This window comes from Paramisgurnus dabryanus, chromosome 24 (assembly GCF_030506205.2).
Source record: "Paramisgurnus dabryanus chromosome 24, PD_genome_1.1, whole genome shotgun sequence".
Taxonomy (NCBI): Eukaryota; Metazoa; Chordata; class Actinopteri; order Cypriniformes; family Cobitidae; genus Paramisgurnus; species Paramisgurnus dabryanus.
The window spans coordinates 25,823,225-25,841,570 of record NC_133360.1 but is presented as its reverse complement, the minus strand read 5'-3'; the positions used below and the strand labels follow the sequence as shown (position 1 = coordinate 25,841,570).

General features: G+C 36.3%; 1 protein-coding gene across 1 annotated transcript in view; it reads right to left on the bottom strand.

Moving 5' to 3' along the window:
* rbm20 (RNA binding motif protein 20) overlaps window positions 1-18,346 on the bottom strand; it is an 80,865-nt gene that overhangs the window by 35,683 nt on the left and 26,836 nt on the right. The gene's annotated exons all lie outside the window — the stretch shown is intronic.

The following is an 18,346-nucleotide window of genomic DNA, read 5'->3' as shown; positions in this document are numbered from 1 at the left end:
ATGGAAATGGCTTGCAAATTCTTAACTGTTGACGCACTTACAAATGATTATCAACGAATGATACCCAATAACAGGATTTGAAATCCAAATGTGTTGCTTTGTGATGTATCATATCTAGGTAGCGAAATTGGCTTCGTCAGATCAGGAAACATTCTTGCTGTCCAGACTCTCTGGACTTCACATCCCCATTTAAGTGCACTGATTAATGTGTTACATGCTTGCTAAATTTAGCAAAGTGCTACTATCAATCAAAATATCCACGTAAGCCCTCATGCCGTCCTCACAGGGTACACAGCCTCCTAACTGAGAGAAAAAGTTTTATACATCTGGCAACTCCCAAAAGAACAAGTTGGCATAGTGGTGAAAGGAGGAGCAACAATGCACAGGAAGAAGCATCATGAAAAGCTAAACCATGGGCAGCATGTGAGGTTTTAGATTTTTGTGCATTCATTTGTGCAGTTATTGCACTCAAAAATATGTTATATGCTGAAATCATAGTCAATAATTTTGCCTGGTTTATAAAATAAGTGTTATGTCAGTGTTTCTGTAGCCCAAATGCTAACGCGTTTCGTTAGCAATGCAAAGACCATGTGTTCAATCCGAGGGGCAACCTTCCGATCTCTGATGAAGCCAATACGGAAGTGACTTATGCTACATACACACCAAACGCGGGGCTTCGCGTTACTCGCTCTAGATTACTTGCGGGATTTAACTTCGTGTTATGCAAATTTTTCGCTCAAGTTTTTTTTTTTCGCGATTGAGGCAAATAGTGCGTGTTTTCGCTGCAAATGCGCTGCCCATATCGCATCATTCACATCACCCCACGCGAGGACGTGTCTGATCGTGTCTTTGCATCGACATTGTATGTAATCTACTTTCGCAAATCGTTGAACTTGCATCTGGTGTAAACCCACAGTAATGCTAGTACACACCAAACGAGGGGCATCGCGTTACTCGCTCTAGATTACTTGCAGGATTTAACTTTGTGTCATGCAAATTTTTCGCATGAGTTGAATATTTTCAACTTGGGCGAAGACACGTTTGAGGCGAATAGTGCATGTTTTTGCAGCAAATGCGCCGCCCATATCGCGTGATTCGCATCGCCCCACACGAGGACGTCTCTGATCGCATCTTTGCATTGACTTTGTATCTAATCTACTCGCACAAATCTTTGAACTCGCATCTGGTGTAAACCCACAGTAATGCTAGTACACACCAAACGTGGGGCATCGCGTTAGTCGCTCTAGATTACTTGCGGGATTTAACTTCGTGTCATGCAAATTTTTCGCACGAGTTGAATAGTTTCAACTTGGTCGAAGACACGTTTGAGGCGAAAGTGCATGTTTTCGAGGCAAATGCGCCACCCATATCGCGTCATTCACATCGCCCCACGCGAGGACGTGTCTGATCGCATATTTGCATTGACTTTGTATCTAAAGTACTCGCACAAATCGTTGAACTCGCATCTGGTGTAAACCCACAGTAATGCTAGTACACACCAAACGAGGGGCATCGCGTTACTCGCTCTAGATTACTTGCAGGATTTAACTTCGTGTCATGCAAATTTTTCGCACGAGTTGAATATTTTCAACTTGGGCGAAGACACGTTTGAGGCGAATAGTGCATGTTTTCGAGGCAAATGCGCCGCCCATATTGCATCATTCGCATCGCCCCACGTGAGGACGTGTCTGATCGTGTCTTTGCCTCGACTTTGTATCATAAGTACTTGCACAAATCGTTGAACTCGCATCTGGTGTAAACCCACAGTAATGCTAGTACACACCAAACGGGGGGCATTGCGTTACTCGCTCTAGATTACTTGCGGGATTTAACTTCGTGTCATGCAAATTTTTCGCATGAGTTGAATATTTTCAACTTGGGCGAAGACGGGTTTGAGGCGCAACGTGCATGTTTTCGAGGCAAATGCGCCGCCCATATTGCGTCATTCACATCGCCCCACGCGAGGACGTTTTTGATCGCATCTTTGCATTGACTTTGTATCTAAAGTACTCGCACAAATCGTTGAACTCGCATCTGGTGTAAACCCACAGTAATGCTAGTACACACCAAACGCGGGGCATCGCGTTACTCGCTCTAGATTACTTGCGGGATTTAACTTCGTGTCATGCAAATTTTTCGCTTGAGTTGAATATTTTCAACTTGGGCGAAGACGCAAAAAGGAGTGAATCCTTATAGACCCCAATATAAAAATGTAAACTTTATAGTATAAAATCATATGTTTACAGCCTGGTACAAAAAGTATTTTTGGTCAATATAGCAAATTTTGCCCTTCATGATAACTGTGAGGGGGTGAATTTTTTGGTAACTCATCCATTTAAATTATTTTAAGCCTTAAAGTTCTGCATAATTAAGGGCGTGGCTACTGTCACTACCGTCAAGCTAGGCGGGCATGGTTTCAGCCACATCAGCTTCACCCACGTCCCGCCTCTTTACCAAATTATCCGCGAGTAATGCGTAGTGAGGTAACCAAGATGGTGACAGCACTCCTATTGGCTTCAAAAATGCTCTTCACAAACCTATGGGTGACGTCACGGACACTACGTCCATATTTTTTACAGTCTATGATTCAATCCAAAGGATCAAACTGGGCTAAAAAATGTATAGCCTGAATGTACTGAAAGTCACTTTGGATAAAAGCTGGTGTAAATGTAATTTCAAAATTTGAACTTGGGTTTCGTTCATGCTACAGGCATCCTGTAAGCCAGTGCCTCCTCAAAACCAACAGGTGCATGATGTCTCTTACAGGCCTTGTTAAAAATGCCATGAATTATTGGCCTCAAGAAGCACCGATCCAAATGTTCTGCTGTTTAAAATGTGATGTTTGTCTTGGTTGTAAAGAATCAAAGCAGAAACCAGGGGCAGGTTCTCAAATACTCTGGAATTTGAATTTGTGCAATCGAATCTTTGGGGGATTATCACCTCTCCAATGCTGGAGTCACATCAGATTATGATATGGACTTACAGGAACATTCTCAGGTCGTAAAGTTCACACATCAATACGAGCACCAAATAAACTAGCATTCCTTCACACTGAAAAATATATACATGTACATACAGTGGTCCTAAAGGGAATTTGGACAGTTAAAGGGATAGTTCACCCAAAAATAAAAATTCTGTCATCATTTACTTACTCTCATGTTGTTACAAACCTGTATGAATTTCTTTGTTCTGATGAACCCAAAGGAAGATATTTTGAGAAATGTTTGTAATCAAACCGTTCATGGACCCTATTTAATTCCATAGTATTCTTTTTCCTACTATGGAAGTAAATGGTGTCCACGAACAGTTTGGATACAAACATTTCTTAAAAGAGTAAGTAAATGATGACAGAATTTAAATTTTTGGGTGATTTATCACACTTTAAAATGTTCAATGTCATTTCATTAGATTCAAAGCATGTGACATCGCTTAACAAATGATACTTGACCTTTCTGGTATATTATATTAAGGTATGGCTTGGGGTCACTATATTTACAACAATCATACCAAACAAATGAAACATTTCAGTTTTAAATTGTTAGTACTGAATATACAGCTTCAACAAGAGACCAAACAATCTCACGCAAATACACAACATACAAAAATTTAATTTATGACATCTAGGCCTATCTGTTTATAGCGATTCTAATTCGTGTGAATCCAAAATGTTTAAATACGAACAAATTTCGACTTTTGAATTAACTTTCTGCACTTTTCTTTCTGCAAAATATATTATGCTTTTAAATTCATTGGGTAAATATTGGACAGAACCGACCGTTGGGTTATAGACAAACCTGCTAACGACAACGCAGCATGTTTTTTCATATTCCAACAGTTGGTTTTGTCCGATATTTAACCAACAACCCTATATTTTCGAGTGTGATTGACAAATCCCAGCAAGAAATGTGTTAAAATTATTTTATATTAGTTTTTTCCCCATCTTGACTTAAAACATAAATAATAAGTCTGCATGCTGAATACAGAATGTGATTTATGTAATGTAACCCCGTTTCCCTGAGAAGGGAACGAGACGCTGCGTCACCATAGCAATGCTGCTTTGGCGACGCAGCTCGAGTTTCCTTGAAAGCGAATCATTCATATTCATGCATTTGGCAGACGCTTTTATCTGAAGCGACTTACAGTGCATTACAAGGTCTGCATTTTATCAATATGTTTTAATAAGTCCGAAAAGTCTATGCTGTGATCTGCCGACAGGTGCGTTGGGAGGAAACAGCAGTTGAAGCAACTATGGAACGTCCCTCATTTAATTTCGCTGCTTCGAGTCCTCGCCTTTGATTGTTGCGTCATTCAAATTGGGACACAGCTTGTGTGTTCCCTTGGATCGAAGTTTTGCGATGCTAATGCAATGCTCCAAGTAATATTTTCCTGTTTACATTCAGTCGATACATCATGCCTGTACTGTACCGAGTGATATGCTGCACATTCATGGTATATAAGTATATGTCTGTTCCCTGTGAATCAAACCAATGACCTTGTCGTTGCCAGCATCCAATTTTACCACTTGAGCTACAGGAACGCTTACATAATTTTATCAGCATTGTGTTCAGTGTTGTTAAAGAGCACCTCTAGACGTTACGTGGGTGCCGGACTACTTTCATGACTCACATCCCGAAATACACCACTGACATAGAGCACAGCACGCTCAGCTACCACAGGAAACCAATACGGGCTTCCAGCTTGGTAAAGTAATCCTGATTTGGGTCATCTTATTTAAACACAAGATCCAGGTGTTACATGCTTTAGACAGATTAATTATGTGTAGTCTTAGGAAAGCAGATGTGGCAGGCATAATTATCCGCTATTGTGCGCGTACGACGTCTTTGCACCAATTGAGGTCGTGGGAAGGGACACGCTGCGTGACTTTTTGTGTATGTGAAGCTAATCCAGGGATAAGATGACTAGAGTACAGAGGTCAAATCAAGCCCTCTTCCAAAAAAAAATTGACCTCATGACACAGACACTTGTGTCCTGGAAGCAACTGTTTCAGTTTTATAAAAGGCTGAATTTCTGGCTGAAAAAATCATCACATGTTGTAAAAAAGCATACCTGAGTTTACAAGACCCTGTGATAGTGGAGAGAACATTAATATAAAGTTAATTCAACCATTTAAGCAGAATTTCAGGGGATGATGAACCACCCATGCCACCCCCCGATTGGATAGAAACAAAATAGTTACGCATTAATATTCACATTTTAATACTATGAATACAGGTATAATTAAAATAATATTATCATGCATCGGACACTTGCATCTATGATAAACTTTTCCAAAATATTTTTTTGCCATAGGTTTTGTAGTATTACTTCTTACTTAATGTCACCTTAATGCCACCTTTATGTCTGCAAGAAGTTACAGTATAACGGTACATAACTTACTCGGGCTATTGAAAGACTTTCTTTTTTGGTTTTCGGCTGTCACTAAGCCCTATTAGTTTTCACTTTCTCCCCATGCTTTTAAATCTCACCCAGCTGTCTGCTTAAATAAACAAAATATAACAAATTGTAAAGCCACAATTACACTTCTGCTTTAAGCAAATGGTTTCGGCCTAAATAGTTAAGATGGTTAAATGGTTGATTTACAGAAAAATCCGCTCTTTATATATTATTATGGGACGGTACGTTTTATAAAGGTTCTTATATGTACCCTTTTGGTACCTTTGAAGTACCAATACACACCTTTTACAAAAGTGTTTTTCGAAAAGGTGCCGCCTCAGTGACAACTTTTGTAAAAAAAAAATTCTGAGAGTTTATATATAATGTTATAAGTAAATATATGTGGTAAAACTTTACAATAGTTAATGTATTAACTAACATGAACAAACTATCAGCAATACATTTTGTTACGTATTTATTCATCTTTGTTAATGCTAGTTAATAGAAATACAGCTTTTAATTGTTTAGTTAATGCACTGTGAACTAACATGAACAATGTTAACAACATTTTTATAAAGTGTTAGTACACTGTAAAAAAAATCCGTAAAAATTGCAGCTGGGTTGCCGGTTACCGTAGATTTACATTTATGTTTTTTTACCAGCAACATTTTGTTCAAAGTTAAATGAACATTAAACACTTTCAAGTCTTTGTCTTTACAGAGTAAAACAAAAAAACCATCAAGCAAAACATTCTGGGAAACAAAATCTGAAGCAAAAAACAGAAAAAGGTTGATGATGATTTCTGGTTCCCAGAATGCTTTGCATGAGACTGTTATTGTATAGTTTTATTCTGTAAAGATAAAGACTTGTTAATATTTAACAATTATTTAACTTTGAACAAACTCTTGCCAGTAAATAACATAAATTTAAATCTACGGTAAATAACCGGCAACCCAGCTGCAATAACATTGTAATTTCTAAGGACTTTTTTTACAGTGTAGTTGTTGAAATTAACATTAACAAAGATTTATAAATGCTGTGTAAGTGCAGTTCATTATTAGTTCATGTTAACTAATGTAGTTAACTAATGAACCTGATTGTAAAGTGTTACCATATATGTATACATATATCATTTAATAATTCATAAGTACATATATAATATTTTTAACAATATATACACTGTAAAAAAATCTGTATAAATTACAGTATTACTGGGTATTACTGGCAACTATCTGCCAGTAACTTACTGTAGATTTTACATTTATGTTATTTACTGGCAACAGTTTGTTCAAAGTTAATGAACATGAAACATTTTCAGTATTTATCTTCTACAGTAAGTTACTGGCAACTAGCTGCATAATTACAGCTAATTTCTTACAGTGCAAAGAGCATTTTCACAACAAAAAGTGGAAAATACACGCATACAAATAAAACCAAAGTCAATCGATTAAATGTATGAACTGCTTTTAGTAAAAATTGATTATTTTAACCCCACACCCCTGAGCGTACAAATAACATTTGCATTTAGATAAAAAGATGCCTTTGAACCCCCTGTAGCAATTTAAATAAAAGCGCACGGGGCCTCAAAACTCAAACATCACTACCACAAAGAAATTGCCTACAACAACTGCAAGAATCACCATAATCTCTCCTTAACTTAATGTCCACACTAACAGTATTAACACAACTATATTTGGGTTAAACAGCAATAGGTGCAAATTAAATTATGCCTTACTGTTGTTTTAAATGGAGAGGGGTGTCATGTTTATTTTCTTTTAAATATACACAAAATTACTTCTATTTGCATTAAAAAATATATTATTCAAAACACTAACGTATATTGTACAATATTTATTCAGATTTACTACAGACCATAAATGATTTATATGTGTTTTAGTACGGCTGCTCTACCGTATTAAGTTACTGCTTACAGTAGCAGCTGATGCCTATCAAATGCAATGTATGTTCAAGGTTTGTTTACATATTAACTTTAAACTCTATTGAACATGCCTCGTGAAAAGAATATATATATTTAAAGTATGATTAATGACATAATGAATTTAAAACTTAAGTTAATTTAACACACTGACTGCCTAAATATTTGTGCACATAGTACTGTATCCTTAATTGGTGAACACATGGGTCAATTTATATATTGTTTCTAATGTCATACATTCATTTATACATTAAGAAGGTTTATAAACACATATGTAAATGCAACGTTTAATATAACGTTTGGTGAAATTGCCATGTCATTGCATAAACAATAAAAATATTTTGTTAGCGAGAATTGTAAAAATCCTTTCTGTCTTAGAATATTACTGATTTTTTGTGCTTTTTGTTTACATTGTTCTATATAATGTAAGCCAAACGTACACTAGGAATTTACCCTATAGTTTTTTTGTTGGTATCAACTACATTGGTAAAATGTGAACTCTTAACTTGACCTGACCTTAAAAAAATTACATTCATTGTGTAACTTAAGATTTTAAGAAAATCTAAATCAAAATTCTAATCTTTTAATTAAGAGAAACCTGCTACTCACACACCTCCTTTATCAGTAAATGTGGTAGATCTTGGTAGCTGCTAACATAGTGCTTTGAATTGTTTTATGTCTAAACTAATTAACTAAATATGCAAAGTTTCCACTTGTATAACAATAAACACTGATCAAAAACAGCATGGATCCTGAACTGCTGTCACATCTGTTTTGCCAGACTGCTATAATCTCACCCTCAGACAGATCAAGGCTTTCTCCAAACACTTTCACACTTTCACTAGAGGAAACTATCAATTAGACTCTCGAGAAACAAGATTTGCGAGTGGTAAATCCCCAAAAAAACTTGGCTGCCACTTTACAATCCAAGCAGCAAGAACACATTCGACACGTTACAAGGCCAAACTCGGCATCGACTCTTACCAGTTCTCCAGATGATAATTAAACAGATCCGATCCTGTGAACAGGACACCCAAGAGTCCTAATCTCAAGTCAGTGGGTGGTAGTTTATCCCGCAGTGCCGTGACCTCTGCGCGTATCCAAAAGCGCACAACGCGCAATTACGCACAATGTGGTTCAGTGTGCCGAGTGCGCGGTCCGTTCGTGCAGGCTGTTTGGCCTGGACTGATTAAGTGTCACATGTGCTTTTCAAAGAATGTGAAGGGAGGGCGATGTTAATACGCCAACTAACACGTTTTGAATGAAACTTGTCCCAAATGGGAAATGGTTCCAGATTCACTGCAGTAAATATAATTTTAGTAGAGTTCTTTCTTTATATATCTTTAATTTATTTATGTAGGACCTGTACAACATAGTTGGGATTCGCAAATTAATTGAAAAAATAATACAAATGTATTAAATAATATTTTATAATTTACCATAATATACAAATTACTCACGTTAGCAACACTTGTTGATTTACCGGATATATTAAAGGTATATAAACTTCTCATAAAGTCTTTAAATTTTTTAATTATTTTATGATTCATTCGTTTCAGTCAACAGATATAAAAATATCATGACGTGGTCTTGTATGAGACCTTAACACGCGGATTTTAATTTTATCTAAATATATATATAATATAAATATATACGTTAATGTATTTAAATCCTATAAAATTTTATTTTTGTCTTAACTTGTCAAATGGTTTTACACGATAAGTTTAATGTAGGCCTCATGTATGTTTATTATTGCATATAAAATACATTATAAATCTAACATGAAGAAATTATATTTTATTTCAAGCAGATAATGCAAAACTAAACTAATTTAGTCTATCTGCTCGTTTTTAATAAAACAAATACATTTTGATGCTAGCGCAACGTTAATGCGATCAGGCTAAATAAAATAAACGTAGGCCTATTTAAGATTTAAATGTTACTCACATAATCTTTGAACACATACAAATCTATGCCATTATCTTCGCATATTTCATATAAAAAAAAAAATGATTGATGAACTATGCGAAGATAATCCTATAATCCACGAGTAAGCACGAAGATGAGAACTTTGCTTTAGGATAACAAACTTCTCCAAGTTTGTTGGGTGATGTTGAAGTGTTAAATCTTAAATGTGATCCTCGTTTGACAGCAGTTAGTCTTTGCCAAGTCCTCCACCTGGCTCTGGTCTTCAGCCCATCTCTCAGTCACATTATTAATGAGAAGCATAATAACGGATGCGCGCCTGTTTATCAAGATAAACACCGCGCTGACAGCAGAAATAAAGATGAAGCCCGAGTCCAACTATTGCGGATTAACACAGACAAGAAAACTTTCACAAACCGCAAACGTTTATAATTTTGCAGACGCTACTATTGGACTAAAATTACTATTAATATACCGACGGGATTTAGAAATATGGACCAGAATAATCGCGTGATGAATGTGTTATTTAAAACTACAAAACAAATGTTATCTATAAACAGCAGCATAAACCAGTTGCATTAGGCAATATGTAAACGTCATTAAACATAGCTAGAAATAATACATTTTGTTATTAGGGGTCAAGCCCCGAAGGGGCGTAGAACCCTATTGTTATTGTTAGTTTTCTTATTATTATTATTATTATTATTTTTCTTCCTCGTTCTTCCGCCGAAAGTCAATGGCAGCCCATAGAACCGTACATAGGAAAGTTATGAATTTTGGCACACATGTAGAGGACATTCTCAGAAGTTACTATAGCAACATTGGTGTGTCTGACTCAAACCCTCTAGCGCCACCAACAGTCCAAAAATCCACTTATGTTCATGCTCATAACTTCTGACCCGTGAGTCCTAGAAACTAAATTCTTGTTTCCTCTGAATCCTTGGCTCATGATGATTCAAATGCACACATTATGTCATTTGTGTCATGCACATCTTTCCGCCATTTTGAATTTTTCGTAAAACCTACTTTTTCGAACTCCTCCTAGACCGTTTGTCCGATTTGCATGTCCTTTGGTATGTAGCATCTAGAGACACCCAAGACAAAAAGTTATCAAAAGCTTTTTGATAGACCAATGCGTTCTCATATAAATTGACAACATATATGGCGGCGAGCACGCCAAAACGGACGTGTGGCCTTATCTTCGCAAAACTTTATTGTATCGACACGAAACTTGGTATATGTCATAACAGTCATGACCTGAGGGTGCCTGCAACGTTTCGTCACAGCGCCACCTAGTGGTCACGAGATTCGAAAAATGCCTATTTTTGCTTATAACTACTTCAAACTTGAGTCTAAAATCATGAAGGTGGTCTTGTTAGATTCCTTGAGGCATGCCGAGTCAAACGATACCAAACGGTTTTCGGTCGGCCATTTTGGGTGTCGGCCATTTTGAATTTTCTCATTAAGTTCAGTATTTCACAAACAGAATGGCGTATCGCTACGAAATTTGGCATGGTTCATCAGTGACATGTTCTTAGCGCACCTATAAATCTTTAGGACGGCGCCACCTAGTGGTCAGGATATGTAAAAAAAAATTTTTAAATCTTTATATCATTTGATTAAATTGCTACTATGACATAAGACATAACACTCTATTGATTCCTTGGCTCATGCTGAGTCCGACTGTACCAAATATGTCTGAGTCAAACTTACTTCCTGTCGGCCATTTTGAATTATATTGATCAGCTACTTTTTCGAACTCCTCCCAGAGCGCTCGTGTGATTGGCTTGATTTTTGGTATGCATCATCTAGAGACACTCTAGACAAAAAGTTATCAAAAGCTTTTCGGTAGACCTATCCGTTGTCGTATAACGCATCAAAGAATGCGAGGGCGAGCACGCCAAAATGTGTTTGAGCCTGTATCTTCGCAAAACTTTTGCGTATTAATATGAGACTTGGTATATGTCATAACAGTGATGACCTGAGGGTGCATGCACCATTTCGTCACACTGCCCCCTACTGGTCACGAGATATAAAAAATGTCCATTTTTGCTTATAACTACTGCAAATTTGAATGTAAAATTATGAGACTGGTCTTGTTAGATTTCGTGAGGCATGCCGAGTCAAACGATACCAAATGGTTTTTGGTCAGCCATTTTGTGTGTCGGCCATTTAGAATTTTTCTTTAAGTTCGAGTATTTCAGAAATGCTATTGCGTATTGTTATGAAACTTGGTATGGTTCATCAGCAACATGTTCTGGGAGGACTTGTTAACTTTTCGGCGCCCCCTAGTGGTCAAGAGATTTGAAGCTATATCTCTGCATCTCTTTATCGTATTTACACCAAATTTGGTGGGTGTCATTACAATCAAGACCTGAGTCACAATTTATTTTTTGGTCAGTGCCCCCTAGTGGTCAAGTCATTTAAGGCTATATCTCTGTATCGCTTTATTGTATTTACACTAAATTTGGTATGTGTCCTCACAGTCATGACCTGAGGCACCTTTTATTGTTTCGGCACAGTGCCACCTAGTGGTCTCAAGATACGAAAAAATTGCTTTTTTTCATAAAACTAATGCAAACTTAGATCTTAAATCATGACAATCATCACGTATGAATCATTTTTTGCCATGTTTGGCTTGACCCCGGTATCGCTGCTTGCAGCTATATTGGTAATTGTTTCTGTTAGTAAATTTTTCTTCTTCCGCCATTGCGGTCTATGGCAGCCCATAGAACCGTACGTAGGAAAGTTATGAAATTTGGCACACTGATAGAGGACAGTCCAATGTGTCCCCACAGCAAATTTGGAGTCTCTATCTCTAACCCGCTAGCGCCACCAACAGTCCAAATTTGCACTTATGTTTTTGATTATAACTTCTGATCCATAAGTCCTAGAAACAAAATTCTTGTTTCCTCTGATTCCTTGGCTCAAGACGATTCGATTGGACCCTATGACGTCATTTTCCGTCATGAAAATTTTTCCACCATTTTGAATTATTCATAAATCCTACTTTTTCGAACTCGTCCTACAGCTTTTGTCCGATTGCCACGAAAAGTGGTATGTATCATCTAGAGACACTCATGGCAATAAGGTATCAAAAGAATTTCGATACAGCAATCCGTTGTCGTATACCGCCTTAACAAATTTTACGTATAGCGCATAAAACTGATTTTAGGCTGTATCTTCGTCAAACTTAGGCCTATTGACACGACACTTGGTACTTGTGATGCCAGTCAGGAACTGAGTGTGCATGCACAGTTTCGTCGCAGCGCCACCTAGTGGCCAGACAGATGTTTTTTACACCTATAACTTCGGCTGTGATCAACGTATTTTTACGGGACTTGACTTTTAGTAGTCCTGAATCGTCGCCGAGTCCAACGATACCAAACATGCCAGATTTCGCCTTACGGTTAGCCCTGCGCAGCAAAACAGCACTTAAAAAACATGCGCGAATATCTCCGCGAGCGTTATTCCGATCGACTCGAAAACACCATAGGAAGAACATTGCATTACCTTCTGAACAAAAAGTTCTATTGGCGTTATATTAAAATTTTCATCAGAAATGGCCGAAAATTGCAAAAAACGAAAAATTTCCTTTTACAATTTGTGTTTTTATACATAAATGGTTATAACTTCGCAACGAAAAGACATTTTTTCACCAGATTTGATACGCTGATGTATGAGCAGAGTCTGAGGCCACACAAAAAAATTGGTATGCCTGAACGACTAGGTGGCCCTATAATTGAACAAAATCTTTCATATCAAGCAAGCCCTATGGTCATACAACTATTTCTTCACTAAACTAAAGTGTATAGTCATAAAACTAGCTAGATGTAACACAGTTATGAACTGAGGTTGCATGCACAACTTTGTCATTGCGCCACCTAGTGGTTTTGAGATAGAAATATGGTATTTTTGCCTAAAACTACTCCAACAGTACATCTAAAATCTTGGGTCATCATGTATTATTCCTCTCATGGCTTGGAGATCATTGGTGCATGCCAATTAACTCCTTAGCAACCAATTAGGATACCTTATCAACCGTTTTTGCAAGAGCTATATCTCTGCGTCAGAACATTGTAGAGACATGGGGGTGGTCTCTTTTGACTCATTAACACCACTGTAACATTTTGTGAGCTGAGTATTGCCACTGCAAGCACCACTCACATTTTCTTCAGTGTTCTAGTTGTCAATGCTCCTCAAGAAGAGAGGGAGAGATTACAATGAATGAAAACACAGTTTTTTTGCTGATAGCTGTTATATTACTTAGTCTGAAATCAAGAGATTTTCTTAGGTTCTTTAAACTGATCATCCGAATTCAACTTTACTTTCTTCTGTGCCCTTTTTGGCTTGACCCCGGCATTGCTGCTTGCAGCTATATTTTTAATTGGTCTGTTTGCTTATTTAACAATATGCAAAATGTATTTCTTGTTGACCCAATGATCTAATTAATAAAATCAATAATTTAAAAATGATGAAACTGATAACACACCGCTCATCTGGGTACTGAGAACCATTTTGACGGGTACTAGCTACTTGTTTAATGTAGCCTATCACTCCGATATCATGCCAATGGCTGTTTCTCAAACAGAAGGCTGCATCCTCCGTATAGTTCGCATTTGTAGGCTGCATACGTCATCAAGACTTTCTTTTTTAAGAATTTTAACAATTATAAAGTTGACTTTTATTCTTAGTTGATCGTAAATTGTTGTAATATGCTTACGACTTGCGAATGTAATGCTCAGGTAACTTAAATAAACCAGTCTTGATGACGTATGTAGCCTGCATATAGATATAGTATGCGATCTTCAGAGGCTGCAGCCTTCAGATTGAGAAATGGCCTATGCTGAATTTATTACGAATGAGTGGATAAATGTATAAATAAATAAAAAATATTACTTAAAATCAACATTTAGACTCTAGCTACTTAAATAAAATAAATTGCAGCATTTTTTATAAATCAACACATATTTTATGTTACTTTAACTTGAAAAATTAGGTTAAAAATTTTCAACTTGAATTTATAAGTTATGTCAACTTTTTTTTAAGCCAAAACTTAAAATAGTAGGTTGAATTGCCTTGCAAAAACCACGCTATTTTTACTTCATGCTGCTTTTTTTATAAATAGCACTGTAATAAGAAAAATAATTTTTTGTAATCACCATGTCAGGGTTTATTTTTAAAAACAACTGTAAAATGTTATTAATGTAAATGCTAGAGATTATACAATTTTTTGCTATTTATTTTTTCTTTTCTTTTTGTTTTGATTTGTTTGTTAATGTGCATTGTTTGTAACAAGCATGTAAATATTTGCCCTTGTTATTGACCTAAGATCTTGTAATATGTTTTTTTATGAAAACATTTTATTAGTTTATTTTTACGTTTTAAAGTTCTTAAACATATCAACATTTCAAAGGCAAAATGTAGGCCTATACTGTAATGTAAAATGCAGCATTTTTGTCAAATTTACATACATTTCGTCTTACTTCAATTTCGTCTTGATTTATAAAAAACTTAAAAGAGTATGTTGCAAAACCAATTTGTTTTAGACTTTATTCTGCCTTTACGGTGTATAAAATGTAATAAATAATAAATCAATTAAATGTCAATTAAATAAAAATGAAATAATATGATTTAATATTATTAATACATTTAAAATGATGCACATCAGTAATGAACAATCAATAATACTTACTCATTTTATAGATAAACACTACACTGTAAAAATTCTTAGCTTGAATCAACTCAACAAGTCATTTTACTTTTTAATAAACCTTACAAGTCATTTTAACTTACTATAATTTATCAGATGAGTTGTTATAACTAATGAAAAGAAGTTGCCTTTTTCAACTATATTTTATAAGTTGTAGCAATTATCTCTTGTCAAGATAAATAATAGTAAGTTAACACAACTTGTAAATCTGAGTTGATTCAACAAAAAATGTATGGCAGTAAAGACTTTTTACAGTGTAGTTTATGTGCAGGACTACTGTAAAGTCAAATGTATCTTGCATTTAAAACTGTCACTAGTTTAGTTTAAATTCTTGTTTCTTTGATTACATTTACAGTCTTTTATCTAAACCATAAATTATATTTCTAAAGTTTTGTTACGTTTTCAATATTGCTGGTTAATTTTTTTTTTATTTAGCTTAGAAGCTTAGTAAATCTCCTAAGATGTTTTTAATACAGGTCTATGTTGTGGAAAGCTAGACATATACCGGTAGATAGATATTATAGTGTATTATATGTGTAGTATACACTTGATTTTCATATTAGGTGACATTTGTAGCATTGCCGCACTGCCATAAACAACCCTTTGTAGAGAAGCGACCCAGCATCCAATTCCCCATCGAGGTGCCAGTGCTGCAGATTTACAACCAGCCATCTGTTGCTTTCTTCAGGAACGACACAACAACCAGCATTTCAGATTCTTTTCCCTTTTTTAGACACACGCAGCCATAGCACTCTCCGTCGAAACCTTTTATCCAATGCTGAGACAGTACCATACATTTTTATAAATCCTTGCTTTTTTATAAGACAGATAAGCACATAATAGTATGCATAAACTATATAATTATTGTAGTTTTCAATAGTTACCTATGAGTCAAAGATGAAATAAAAAGTTATTAAATATCAAATTTCTAAAAACATGATTTGATAAAATGCTAAATCCACTAGATGGTGCTGACAGATTTCTTCCTATCACCAAAGCATCCAAGACATTAATTGTAGACTACACACCACATGCTACCCAATGAGGGCACTGTAAACTGGATGATAAATGTAAAACTTTAAAAAGAGTCATGGCTTCACTTAAGAAACCAATGCTGTGAGTGGTATCATTTATTTCAGCAGAGAAGATAAGAAGGTGGTTGCATCATATGCATGAAAAATAAACTTTCAAGTTAATTAATAGTTAATAAAATGTATAAGGGTGACTATACTTATAGTGATATTCCATATGTAGACTATGAATTCATCTGACGTGCACTAACAGGTGTGCCTTTTACGAAGCCTTCAAATGTGGCTCATTCGATTTTCCTCGTTTTACAATCCGCATTTTGATTGGCCCATAAAAACCGAAGTATAACATAAACTCAATATTTAGTACAAGGAAACGTCACGTTTGTATCCAATTTCGAAGAAGCTTTCAATAAATCTATCAAACTTTAACAAGCCATCAGCCCTTTCAACAAATGTCGCCTATCCTACTTTGCCAAGCTGATGGAGACGGTCCGGATTGGCTGCTCGTGACTGTGGGATGTGTTTGTGCCAGGCGCAGTTGAGTTGAGGATGACTTATAGCATTCTTTTGTTACCCAAACCCAAGGGCGTCTGTTTGGTTTGAACAGTGGAGGGGCTGAAGTGCCAAATCACATTCTAGTCCATGAGCCCATAGTGTACCATCACAATGAGTTGGTATTAAAATGCATTTTGGACGATCGGATCACAAGTAGACGAGAGAGACGCATGTCCGTACACAAATGGTATTTAAATCGCTCTCTTTTGTCCACTTTCGACCACGTCTGTACTGATTACTTCGAGGGGATGGTCTGAGGGCGAGTACGAGTGGGATAAATTACGGGATTAAATTAATGCACAATAATTTATGTTGGGACTGTTTCCAAAGTACTGTATTAATGTGAGTTTTTGTTGGGGAAAGAAGTGGTCGAAAGTGGACGTCAAAACGTTTCACACCCCGTCGTCCACTTTTGATCCGATCAACCAAAATACATCTTAAAGGGACAATCCACTTTTTTTGAAAATAGGCTCATTTTCTAGCTTCCTTAGAGTTAAACATTTGATTTTTTCAGTTTTGGAATTCATTCAGCTGATCTCTGGGTCTGGCACTACCACTTTTAGCATAGCTTAGCATAATCCATTGAATTTGATTAGACCATTAGCATCAAGCTAAAACTAATAATAGAGTTATATAGAGTTTTAATATTATTCCTATTTAAAACTTGACTCTTCTGTAGTTACATCGTGTACTAAGACCGACGAAAAATGTAAAGTTGAGATTCACTAGGGCGATGGCTAGGTACTATACTCTCATTCTGGCGTAATAATCAAGGACTTTGCTGCTGTAACATGGCTGAAGGAGGCACAATGAAATTACGCAACAGCCGAAAATTGTCCCCTTGGTTACTTTCAATAGCAGGGGACTACTTTCAGGCACTGCCTAATATCATTGCGCCTCCTGTAGCCATGTTACGGCAGCAAAGTCCTTGATTATTACGCCAGGATAAGAGTATAGTTCGTAGCCATATCTGCCTAGAAAATCACAACTTTTAATTTTCTGTCGGTTTTAGTACATGATGTAACTACAGAAAAGTCAAGTTTTAAATAGGAAAAATATCAAAACTCTTTATTTATTTTTTAGCGCGATGCTAATGGTCTAATCAGATTCAATGGATTATGCTAAGCTATGCTAAAAGTGCTACCACCAGACTTGAAGTGAATGGATTCCAAAATTGTAAAAAATAAATTTTTAACTCTAGGAGAGCTGGAAAATGAGCACATTTTCACAAAAAGTGGAGTGTCTCTTTAATACCAGCTGTAAACAGGGCCAAATGAATGATGTGATGTGATTCAATTGCTGTAGTGTCTTCACAAACGTCATGCGGCCTTTTTTAAAGGTTCACAGTTAGTCACTGTATGTCCCACATTCTAATCCTGCTTTTCTCATGAACAAAGTATAAGCATAAATGATGAATGTCATTGTGATATAAACTGTTATAAATGGTGTCCAACGGCGTCAAAAGTGATGACTCAAATTCGTGAACATGTTTGGTGTTAGCATGTTCCCTCAGAGCCTCAGCCTATACGTCACTGTCTTGGCACAGAAATATAACTTGACTCCTTTAGGACCCATTAAATACCCAGAATAACACACTGTCAATCTTTGGACAAGCTGGCTCTCTTCCAAAATTTAGTTAGCTGCCTACATAAGCTGTATTATGTCTGTCACCAAGAAAGCAATCCAACAATGCATCGCAACAAGCTTTATGAAAAATAAATCCAAGATGACGGCTGTGGTAAGAAACGTGATTGGCTACTGTAACATTGCAACTTGTCAGTAGGTACTATA